The following is a 12,692-nucleotide window of genomic DNA, read 5'->3' on the forward strand; positions in this document are numbered from 1 at the left end:
GTCCTCTCTGAGTCCCTAGCACTCAGCACGGGGTGTGGCACACAGCAGATGCTGAATAAATGTTTATTGGGTAAATGAATGAATGGATGAATAAATATCATACAAACAATATGGGACAAAACGGTTACTTGAGCTCTGATCTCTCCAAGCTCAGCATCTTCAAGTCCCCCTGTCCTGGCTGACTTAATGATTATTTTTAAATAGTATGTCATGGATTCCACTCTGGTTATTTTAACTTTCTGTTTTTAAGCATTGGTTATATATGGAACAAGGCAAATCCAAAGAACAGAAATAGACCCCAACACATTTGGGGGCTTTTCCAATTGGTGGAGAAATGAGATTCTTCAGTATATTTTTAAGGAAAAAAAAACCCATGTTTTATTTTAGAATAACTTTGGATTTAGAGAAAAGTTGCAAAGGTATCATAGAGAGGTCCCATATGCCATCCACCCTGATTCCCCTAATGTGAACATCTTTCTTAATGGTATGCTGTCGTTTACTATCCGATACTGAATTATGAATTTTTTGCTCTGATTTTTCTGGCTCTGCCATTGGAGCTGTTTCACAGGGCTCCTGTGGGTAGGACAACTTTTTAGCCATTGGGAAAAAAAAAACAAACTTAAATTCCTCCCCTATACCATATCACCCACAATATGCATTACGAATGGGTCAAAGATTTAGCTATTTAAAAAATTAAAACATAAAATACTAGGAGAAAATAGGGGAGAAACTGTTTATAGAATCAGAGTGTGAAGGCCTTTCTAAGCAAGAGCAAAGCCTCAGAGACCGTGAAAGAAAGACTTAGAAGTTTCATTACATAAAATTTAAAATTGTATGCGTGGCAACAAGTCCAGAAAACAAACAAACGTGAGAGAAATATTTGCAACATACTTGCAAAAAATTTTTACCAGACCACAAATATGTAAAGAGCATCTACAAATCAATAAGATTAACAGAAAAAACATGGAAAGGACATGAACAGACCATTGCAGAAAAGACTTACCATAGATAAAAATGAACAAAATCTATGAAAAGATGTTTAACTTTATTCATAGGAAGAGACATTCACGTTAAAACAATGGGATATCTACCATTCAGGTTGCCACGAAGAGTGAAAGTCTGCTTGTACACTAGTTGTATGGGCTTAGGGCACTGATTCTCAACCAGGAGTGATTTCAACCCCAGGGGATACTCGGCGATGTCTGAAGACATTTTTTATTGTTATAACTCAGGGGAGGAGACTACTGGCAATTAGTGGGAAAGGGTTAGGGATGCTCCTCAACATGCTAAGTTGCACAGAAGGCCTCCCCCAGCAAAGAATGATCCTGCCCAAAATATCAATTAGAAAGCAAACTCTTTTGTGTACTATTTGTGAGAACATGTGTTTTAAAGGTAACTTGGTAACATCTGCCAAAATGTTCAGTGCAATAAATGGGTAAAGAAAATGTGGCCTATCCATACAATGGAATCCAGCCTTTTTTTTTTTTTTTAAGATTTTATTCATTTATTTGACAGAGAGAGACACGGTGAGAGAGGGAACACAAGCAGGGGGAGTTGGAGAGGGAGAAGCAGGCTTCCCGATGAGCAGAGAGCCCAATGCAGGGCTCGATCCCAGGACCCTGGGACCATGACCCGAGCCGAAGGCAGACGCTCAACGACTGAGCCACCCAGGTTCCCCAGTGGAATCCAGCCTTAAGAGGGAAGGATCCCTGACACCTGCCACGACGTGGAGGGACCCCGAGGACACTGTGCTCAGTGAGAGGAGCCAGACCCAGAGGGACACATCCCGCAGGACCCCAGTCCCAGGAGGTCCCCAGACTAGTCCCGTCCACAGAGACAGAGAGGAGAGGGTGGGAGCCGGGACTGGGGCAGGGGGTGGGGAGTCCGTGCTTCATGGGGACAGAGTCTCCGTGTGGGGAGATGGAACGTTCTGGAGACGGAGAGTGGGGGTGGTCTCAAGACAGTGTGAGTGTGCTTCATGCCGCTGAGCTGTGCACTTAAAAATGGTTAATATGGTAAATTATAGACTGTGTATATTTAACCACAATTTTTAAAAACTGCCGTGCATCCATGCAAAGACCCACTGCAGCTTCGAACAAGGACGAGTTTTCGCTGCTTCGTGGGGCGATAACCTCGAAGCCAAGTAATAAAGGCTGCGGTGCTTACAGTCGCCACTAGAGGGCAGCACAGGACCGGGAGACCCGCCTTCGGGCTCGGCTCTGCCCTTTGCAATTTTCGTGGTTTTTCTTTCTCTTGTTCCTCCCTTGTTGTTGTTTTATTTACCTGGGTATCTCTCTCCGCTTTCCCCTTTTCCCCATTTTTTGACCCTTTAGCCTGTTACCTTTGCGGCACAGACAAACGTCTCCAGTGTCCAATGTGTCTTTTTTATTTCTATGTGTCCTTGAAAAATGCGTTTTGTGGTTGTAGGTTACACATATATGTAATTTGCTTCCAAAAAGGATACGTAAGTGAATGGGTGTGGCTACGTGCGAATAAAACTTTATTTGTAAAAGCCAGGGGTGGGCTGTGTATGGGCCAGGGTTCTCCAGAGAAATGGGGAACAGTGGGGTGGGTGGGTGCGTGTGCGCATGTATCACGTGGATGGATAGATATAGACAGGCAGATATGGAGATATGGATATAAATAGATAAAGATGTTTATTTTAAGAAGTTGTCTCATGGGCTGCAGGATCTGGCAAGTCCAAAATCTGTAGGACAGGCCAGCAAGCTGAAAATTCAGGTAGGAATGGATGTTGTGGGCTCGAGGTTGTAAATCAGTGATCACATCTACAAAACAGGTGCGCAGCACCATCTAGACCAGCGTTTGCCCACACAGGGGCAGGAATGGGAGGGGTTGGTCTTGTGAGGGCCGTGAGAAAGGATCTGCCCCCGCCTGTCTGCTTGGCTGGTCCACCTTCCAGTCCCCCCTCCCTCATGGTGCTCCCCCGTGTGCCTATCTCTGTCCACATTTGCCGTTGATGAAGACACCAGGCCTGTTGGACTAGGTCCCCCGCCCCAGGGATCGGAGTTTTAGCTTGCTTACCTCTGTGAAGACCCTGTCTCCGTTAGGGCTCCAAAATAGGAGTTTGCAGGGGGGAACACGATTCAACTCATCACACCCTGTTATAAATGTAGACGGTTCGCTCTCCTGCCTGTATAGTATTCCCTTGTGTGAATGTACCTCCCCTTCTCGTCTGTTCTTTTTTTTTTTTTTTTAAGATTTTATTTATTTATTCATGAGAGAGAGAGAGAGAGAGGCAGAGGGAGGAGCAGGCTTCCCGCTGAGCAGGGAGCCCGATGCGGGACTCGATCCCAGGACCCTGAGATCATGACCTGAGCCGAAGGCAGACGCTTAACCATCTGAGCCACCCAGGCGCCCCACCCTTCTCGTCTGTTCTGATGGGGGCGCTCCGAGGCTGTTTCCAGGGCTGGGTTCTCAGCAGCGAAGCTGCCGTGAACGTTCGTGTGTGCCCAGCCAGCTCGCTCCCTGCTCTGTTCGGAGTGCCCGTCGTGGGACAGGAATCCTTCCCTTTACTGCCAAATCCACACTCGTGAGCTGGAAGTTCTATTTAAGAAACCCCTTCTTGTCCCCAAGTCATAAAGCTCTCCCCCTCCAGTTCCTTCTATTCACTTCCCCGTGTAAGTCCTTATTCCAGGTGGCCCCCGCTTGGGGGGACGTCAGTCAAGGGGCCAGGCTCCCTTACTCTGCAGGTGACAGGTGGGGAAACTGAGGCTTGGGGAAGGAGAGTGCTCCCAGAGTCGTGCTGGCGGAGGGGGAGAGGAGAGTCAGCAACGGAAGCTGGGACAGGGTGGAGGGATTTCATCGGTTTGATGTCTCACCGTTAATCTAAAGCAGGAGTCGCAAACTCTCTCCATAGAGGGCTAGACAGTCAATCATTTCGGCTTTGTGCGCCGGACGGTCTCTCTTGGGACCGCTCAGCTCTGCCGTGCAGCACAAAAGCAGTAAATAAGTGGGTACGGCCGTGTACCGATAAAACTTTATTTGTGAAATCAAGGGGTAGGCCAGACTTGGCCCCTGGCCTGCAGTTTGCTGACCACTAGTCTAAATGTTTATCAAGCTCCTACTGGGTACCGAGCCCTGTTCCAGGCAGAGTAACCAAGACAGATGCACACCGACACGTAAACAGACAGGATAACATCAGACAAGCGGCCAAAGGCAAGAAGGGAGGGCGGGAGACAATGTTCCTGAAAGATGGAAGAGGGCAGCATTGGGGAAGGTGTTCCAGGCAGAGGGCCCAGCCTGTGCAAAGGTCCTGGGGCAGGACCGGGCCTGGCGTGTTGGAAGAGCAGCCAGGGGGGCCCATGTGGCTGGAGCAGATAGAGCTACAGGGAGAGAGGGAGGCGGGGAGGGCAGGGATGGGGCAGGTCTTGCAGGGCCTTGTGGGCCCCCAGAAAAGAAGACTTGATTTTATCTAAAGGGCAACGAGGAGCCGTAGAAGTTTTAAGAGGCACATTTTAGGGATGAGATGGGGTGGGGGCAGGAGTGAAAGCCAGGAGACCAGGGAGGGGCTGGAGCAGCCGCCACGGGGCCAGTGACGCAGCTTTCAGCCCCCCTGTAAAGTGAAACTCAGGGCACCCACGGACTCACACAGCAAAGCAAGAGCCCCGGGGAAGTCCTCGGGCGCGGGTCTCGGTCGGATGCAGCTAAGCTCTGAGCTGAGCCGGAGGCAAGCTGTCCCCGCGTGCCTGCCAGCAGCCTGCGTGGGTCCGCAGATGCCGAAGGCTGTGAGCCGCGGCCGCTGCCCCTCGGAGGAGACGGGGTTTGGGGCAGCAGCCTCTGCCGCCTACCACCATTCCTGCTGTCTGGTTCTGTGCCGGCCGCGGGGGAGGGCCCCAGAAGAAGCCGCCCCCGGCTTCCGCGACTATTGGGGTCTGGAGACAGGTGGCCGAGGTAGGACCACATGGACTGTGGGGCGGAGTGTTGGAGGGAGAGGGCCAGCCCGTGGGACCATCTGGGGCATATCTGGGGTCAGGGAGCCTCTCCTGTCCCCTCCCTGCCCCCAAGGACGCCAGACACCTGCTGGGGGCAGCGGTGGCCAGGCTAGGAGTGGGGGCAGCGGGACTTCCGGCCACTCCCCGGCCCAGTCCGGCTCCTGTTGCTGGCAAAGGGGAGGCCGTGACCTTTCTCCCAGGTCCCGGAGCTGAGTAACGGTGACCGGAAAAATAAGTCCGCCCGCCGGGTGGCTGCAGTGTGCCCTCGGGAAGGGGGGGCACAGGCTTGGTCCCCAGCCTGGCCGCTGGAGGCGGGGACTGTGGGACCGGGCTGAGGGTCCCCCTCCTCGCACATCTTCCGTCCCCTCCGCTGAACCACACGCCAGGCGCCCTGCGGCAGGGGGACCCCGCAGCAGCGCTGCTCACTGCCCGCACCCACGCTCCCAGCAAGGCCCGATGGGGGTGGTGCAGAAAGAGCCCCAGGCACCCCCGGCAGCCCCCCTGTTTCCTCCCGTCTTGCTCCCAGAGAGCCTGTGTCCGGGAGGAGGAAGTCAGCAACCCGGCCAGGAGCCTGGACATCAAGGGGCTCTGGGGTTAAACCTCAGTGCTGTTGCTTTTTTGCAGGGTGACCTTGAGCAGGTGACCCCCCCACACTTCCTGAGGCTTGGTTTTTCTCCTCTGAAAAATGGGAGCTATGAGACAGCCCCCTTCCTGGCTCTGTGAGGCTCTGGGACAATAGTGCGTCCCTGGGGCACAGCATGGTCCTGAGTGCCTATCCAACACACGTGAACGTTTCAGTCACCTCTCCCCAGACCCGGCGGGGGGGCCTGGGTCCTGTTCTGGACCATGAAGGCACCTGCCCTCATGGAGGGGACATTCCAGGGGGAGAGACAGACGAGCGCGGAATGTCCAGCTGAGCACCATGGGGCAGATGGGAACGATCTCACGTTTGCATCCTAGCATCCACAGTCTTCCAAGGCATGTGATTATTTAGCGCTGACTGTGTACCATGCTCCAGACGCGTCACCCTGCCAACCCATTTCCCGGAGGACAAAGTGAGGTCTCAGGTCTGTGCAAGGGCCCAAGCTGGTTGGGCCGGCAGGGCCTGGGAGCAGATCTGCCAGGCGGCATGCTCCTGGGTCCCCACCCCACCTCACCAGGCAAAGCTGGTACCCTCCCAGCTGCGCGCGGCCCTCCACCCTGAGCTTCCCCGAGCCAGGGTCGAGGTGGGCGGCGGCCAGGGCAGAGCCGGATCGGGGTGCCAGCCACCCACCCCCAGGGCAGCCTGGGGAATGCCAGCACCTAATCCTGGCTCAAGAGGACACGTTGTACTAGAGATTATATAAACCAGCCTCTCCTTTGTTTGTTTAATTCTTTCAGGCTCCCCCCCCCATCTGTCACTCTTCCACCGTCCTGTTAGCGGGGCTGGGGGTGGGGTACTTTGGGCTTGGCCTCTTCAAGGAGGAGGGTCTGCAGCCCAACCCACCCTACCCCCTGTGCCCCGGCCACCCCATTCCCTCTCCATGAAGATCCAAGTGGGGTCCCTGGCCCCCCCCAAGACCAGGTCCAGCTGGTGTGAGGGGCGGGCACTGGGCGGCCTGGTTGAGTGTGTCTGAGAGGTGGGAGCATGAGGGCCCAGAGCAAGGGCGCCGAGGTCAGGCTCCGGCCCCGCTCTGACCCTGACCATGTCTCTGTGCCTCAGTTTCTCCCTCCTCCAGAAAATGGGGGTCCCGAAGGTCTCGACCTCCAGGTTGTTGAAAAGGCCATGCAGGGAGCATGCGTGGCATACAGTAGGTCCTCACTTAGTGCTGGCCGTTCACTCTTATTGTGAACCCTGAGAAGTCTTGATGCTGCCCCCCCCACCCTGGGGGCCCCTGACCCTGGGGGCCCTCGCTAAGACTCAGTGTTTCCATCTGTGCAATGGGGAGGCCAATACGAAGCTCCCGGAGTCTGAGCCTCAGGACGGTCCCGACAGGGAGGTCTGGGTTCAGATCTCAGTTCCTTTACCAGCCGTGCCATCCTAGGCAGTCTGCCACTCGGTGTCACCATCTGTAAAGTGGGGATCATGAGAGTACCCTCTCCTCCTCTGGGGTCCCTGAGAAATCCACAGAAAGGGTTTAGAATGGGCGGTGGCAGACATGAGTGTCTACGTATATGCTAAGAAAAAGAAAGCTAGGACCGATACGTAAGTAAATAAATACGCCAGGCCCATTGGACAGATGGGCAAACAGAGGCTGGGGTTCACATGGCCGGTCAAGGGCAGGGCTGGGAGTTGAGAAACTAAGTCAGCTGCCTTCACCCCTCCACCCCCATGGTGCCAAGGGGAGGGATGGAGAGTGTCCAGCCCCAGCCAGCCAGATTCAAACCCCCGCCAGATGGCCCCGAGACAGGAACCATCCTGCTTTGACCCTGCATTTCCCGCCTCCATCAGATGGGACCGGCATAGGTGGCGATGTCAGGGTGCCCGCCTCCTCACCCTGCCACCCCGCCCCTCGCAACCCAGCAGCACAGCCGGAAATCACAGTGCCAACGACTCTCTCCCTCTGTAACCCACTTCCTGCCGTTACTGACCCACCTTGGGTGCCCGCCGCCCGTCCCCCACCCCTGCCCCGGTCCCGCAGTGGCAGAGGAGTCTAGTCCTTCATGCTGGGGCTCCCACCCCAGGGGAGGCACCCACCCCCCCCCGTGGCACAGCCACCCCGACGTGTCCGGGGTGTCCTGGCTCCCCCTCCCAGCTCTTTGGAGGGCCACGGAGTGGAGCCCAGGCTCCCTTCTGCCACCGGGCTGGGCGATCACTTGCTTGCTGGCTGCCTTCTACTTGCAGCTGGAGGGTAAAGGGCAAAGGGCAAGGAGCCCCCTTTGCAGATGGAGAGAAGCAGAAATTGTCCCCCAGCTTGCAGAAGGGAAACAAACCTCCAACTCAGCAGGACCGTTCAGAGCAGCTGGTGGGGGCAGGGGGCCACCCTCACGGTACGAGGAGGAGATCCCCGGCCCTGCCCAGGAAGGGAACATGGAGGCCAGGAGGCCAGTCCTGCCAAGGGGGACAGCCGCAGTCTTCATGTGGCTGGGCCCATTTTGCAGATGGGGAAACAGGCACAGAGCGAGCATGCTACCTGGGCGACCTGCCCAAACCCACGCAGAGCTGGGGTTTGAACCTCCGGAAGCCTGATTGCTGGGGGTATGGGGGGGGTCAGGGAGGGAGGCCTTGGTGGGCTCTGTGGGGCCAGAAACCACAATGGCAACCCCCAGCCCACGTTTTGGCCCAGAAGCTGATCATCTTCTCTCCCCTGAGGCGAGATCTGCCAGCTTGTTAGCGAGTTTCTGTTGCACAGATGGGGAAACTGAGGCCACGAACACAGAAGCCGCTCGCCCAACAAGTTCCCACACCACAGTGGGGATGCCTAATCTGGGCAGTAATAGGGGATGTGTAGGCAGGGTCCCCGGGCCCCATATCTTTCAGCGGCTCCCACCTGTGAGGTCCTGGCACACTTGGGCCTCAGTTTCTCCCTCTGAAGGAAGTGAGGCTGGAGAGGTGTGAGCGGGCCTCGGGAGGCTGGGCCCAGGGCGGGCGTGTGCGGGCAGGCTCTGCCCTGCCAGGCGGTGCCCGTGCCCACACCCAAGTGCCCACACCCAGGTGCAAAGGGGCTGGGCGGAGGCCTTTCCCCGTCTCCTCCACGGAGGTCTGGGCTTGACTCCGGCCGCACGCTCCTTGGCCTTGGAGCTGTCCCCGAGCAGGCCAAGCTGTCCCACCTCTGGACCTTTGCCGAAAGCCACACAGCAAGCAAGTGCAAAACCAGCTCAGCCAAGCTCCAAACTACAACATCTGGAGAATTCCAAAGAATTCAGGGCGCCAGCTCCTGGGCCAGCCAGGAGTCCCACCACCCATGGGCGAGGACCCACACCTGCCTGAGCCGCAATCTCCCTATTTCTTCCAAAAGTGGCATCGCTCACACACTCTTTGCTCTGCTGCACTTTCAAGGGCGTGAAAGGTGTCCAAAGAGGAAGAAAAATTGGGTAGATTTCCTGCTCCACTAAGCTCCAAACCTGGGAAGTGCTGCCAGGTGTCTAGCTGCGGTCTGTCTTGCTGCCTGGCTCCCCCTCCCAGCTCTTTGGAGGGCCACGGAGTGGAGCCCAGAAGCCCTGGGCACATCAACAGCAAGCAGTACATCCCACCTTTGGGAAGAGGGGCTGGGGCCCCAGCTCGGCAGAGATCGGGCAGCAGTCCCTGGGTGTCCCATCACGGTGCCCTGCAAGGCCCAGGTGCGAGTCAGAGGGGACCCGGGAACCCGCGTGTCGTAGAGGCCACGGAGCCCCGGAACAGATGCGTGCCTCTCTGGGCCTCAGTTCCCCATCTGCAAAATGGGGTCCATGCAGTAGAGCATGCAAAGGATTTAACGCCAGGTCTGGTGCCCAGCAGGCTGCTGTCAATATTGGCTATTAATATTCCTGGTATGATATGAGTAAGTGAGTCTGTCTACACCGCTCAGTGCCACCCAAAGCATTCAACACCCACCAGAACCGAGGCTGACTAATGAGAGAAGCCGCTGGCCGTGGCCACTGGGAGCGGGCCCCTGGGTGGGCGAACAGGCGGCGCTCCCCGAGGCAAGCAATGGGGGCTGGACCACGGGAGCACCTACCTCATGCTCTTGTGCAACCCAGGGCATCGGTGAGGCGGGGGGGGGGAGGGGGAGCAGGGGGGAGGACAGTGGCCACCAGGCAGGGGACCAAGCCCCAGGCAGGACCTGGCCTTGACGTGAGGGGCTCCGAAGTTGGCTTCAGGCTCAGTTTGCTCAACTGTGAAATGGGTCAGAAGTGGCTGCGTCCGAGGGTGTGAGAGGAGCTCATGTGCAGACAGCACACAGTAGGTGCACAATAAATCGGTCGTGTTTTCGTTGTCTGCACCTCCCAGAGCTCTCACGGCGGGAAACACTGGTTCCCGGTTCACAGCAGTAACCAATACATGCTTGTTGAGCAAATAATCCGGCAGCGCCTTTCTTGCGAGCACTGTTTTCCAGCTTGCAAAATGGCTAGGCGTCTCCTACACGGGTTTCCCTGCTGGGCACGCGGACACCCGGCAGGGTCGCTGCGGGGCGGCCCCGGGCACTGTGGTGGTGGTTGCGGGGGGGGGCAGCAGCATCCCTGGCCCCCTCCCACTCCCGTCCGGAGCACCCCTGTTGTGACAGCCACAGAGGGCCCAGTCCCCCCTGGGGGCGCGCCCTCGGGAACCACTGCTCTACGGCCTCGTTAGCACCCAGAGTAGCGGGGTAGGGCAGCAAGGCTCGGAGAGGGGCCCGCACGGCACCCGGGGTGAGCCAGCCCCTGCTGCAGCCTCGGGCGTCCGCGCCGTGCGGGGCTCTGGGCGCACCTGGGGAGGGGCGGGCAGCCGGCACCCCGGCCATGCCTGGGTTCCAGGAACTGGCAGAAGGAGCCCAGGGCATGCCACAGTTGCAACATCGGAGGGCGGCATGCCGGCAAGCCTGGGCAGGGCCGCCGCCTCGGCCCGCGGGCACCGCCAGGAAAGAAAAGGCAACTCAGAGCCGGGCACCAGGACAAACGGTGGAATCCCGGGCACGGGATGGCAGGGGAGAGGCAGGGCCCAGGTGGAGCCGGAGCCTGCCGCGTGGCCTATCGGGAGAAGCTGGGTACGGCCTGGCCAATGAGAAGGCCCCAGCGAGTCAGGCCACACCCCCGGGGAAGCCCATTGGCGCAGTGAAAGCGTTGGGGGTGGGTCCCTTAGGTCCCCCAAATCCCGCGGTCTCGGTCCCTTACAGCGGGCCTTCTGCTGGTGCTTCCTAATATGGGGCCACTGAGGGTTGGTTTCAGGGAGCACTCCCAAACCTCATCTGTGCCCAGATATGTGTCCCCGGGATGTTACCACGTTCTCAGAGCCAGAATTATGCTTAAAAGTTCAGTAAGTCATTCATACGCCGCATTAGAGGGAGAGCGGGTCCCGGCAGAGGGCACAGCACGTGCAAAGAGCCTGGGGCAGCCCTGGGCCAGGCGTGTTGGAGGAACATCCAGGCGGCCTCTGCGGCTGGAGCAGAGTGAACGAGGGGGGCAGAGAGAGGGGAGGACAGGGAGGGGACGGGGCAGGTCCTCCTGCAGGGCCTGTTGGCAGTGGGGAGGACTTTACCCATGGAGGGCTTTAGACAGTGGGGAGATGTGACGTGCCACCTAGGGGCTGTGGGATTTGCCGCAAAAGCCTTTCCGTCTCTGGGCCATAATCTCCTTGTCCATCAGATGGGGAGTAATAAGACCTACTTGGAGAGCTGATGTGAAGAAAGGCACATAGTAGGTGCACAGCCTTCATCTGCTCCAGCCCTCATCGTCGCCCACCCGGAACAGTGCGGTCCCCTGGGTCCTGGTCCCCCGGCTCCCGCCCTCGCCCCTCACAGCCTGTCCTCCCTGAAGGGGCCACCAGAGGGCGCCCGGGAGTCCCTGAGTCAGGTCCCGCCCTTCCCTGCCCACCACCCCACCACCCCCCTCCCCGGGCTTCCACCCTCCTGGGGGTAAAAGCCCAAGTCCTCCCCGTGGCCCCCAAGGCCCTACACGACCTGCCCCCCTGTCCCTCTCTCCCCCTCACTCACTCTTTTCCAGCCACATGGGCCTCCTGGCTGTTCCTCCAACGTGCCAGGCCCATCCGTACCCCAGGACCTTTGCATGGGCTGTTCCCTCGGAAACCTCTCCCCCCAGACATCCACCTGCCTCCTACTTCACCTCCCTCATGTCTCAGCTCCTTCAAGTTGCACCCCCAAGCCTGACCCCCCACTTCCCCTCCCTCTCTCCCCCAGCATGGTTTTTCTGTGATACCACTACCCAGCACACTGTACATTCATTCCACTTCGGCATCTTGCTCACCATCTGTCTCCCCCACTGGATCATCAGCTCCATGAGGGCAGAAATTTTGACTTTTTGTTCCCTGCTGCATCCTCAGGGCCCAGAACAGCCCTTGGCACACAGCAAGTGCTCAACAAATGTCGATGAATGAATTCATGAAAGATGACTATAATTATCCTTACTCTCCCCCCCCACCTCAAGTTCCAGTGTCTGTCCTGCCCCACCCCCCAGCCCTAGGGGAACCCCAGGGGTTCATTGGGCTACAAGAGGGAGGAGCAGGCATGGCAAGGAGAACCAGGCGGGGGTCCCCCCACTGTGCCTCGAGAGGCTGGACAGGGCCCCCATGTGCTGGCAAAAGAACAGCCACCCGCAGCAGACTTCGGCCCTCTTTATAGGTCCACGGGATTTCTGTTTGAACTAGAGGTGGGGGAGTAACCAAGACGACACCTGGCTTGTGTTTGTGGAGAGGTTCTGTGGCCTGGCGAGCCTTGGCTAAACAGTTGGCTGGGCCTTGGTTCTAGCCAGTGTCAGAAGTCATCCAGCACTGTTCCTGGGGAACAGAGGAGATGGGTCCATGTGGGTGTGTGTAGACAAGTGTAGGGGTCCCGAAAGCCCACCCGGCCCAGAAGCCCAGCTCGGACCAAGGGGGTTAGGTGGCTGAGGCCTGGGCCAGCCCTCTCCTCCTCCACTTTGGACCCAGGATTTGCCCCTTAGCTCCAGAATCTCTCCGCCAATGAAACCCCAGTGCTGAGGTTCTCAATGATGAACAGATGGTCTTAGGTCGGGGGGGGGTGGGGTGGCGTGTGGAGCTGAGCCCTGGAGGGGGCCAGGGGTCCCTGGAGCAGCCCTGCTGCCCTCCTGGGGGGAAACCGAGGCAGGGAGCTCTTCCACACCTCTGTGCCC

Source organism: Leptonychotes weddellii, chromosome 1, assembly GCF_054177405.1.
Source record: "Leptonychotes weddellii isolate Sample4059 chromosome 1, ASM5417740v2, whole genome shotgun sequence".
Classification (NCBI taxonomy): Eukaryota; Metazoa; Chordata; class Mammalia; order Carnivora; family Phocidae; genus Leptonychotes; species Leptonychotes weddellii.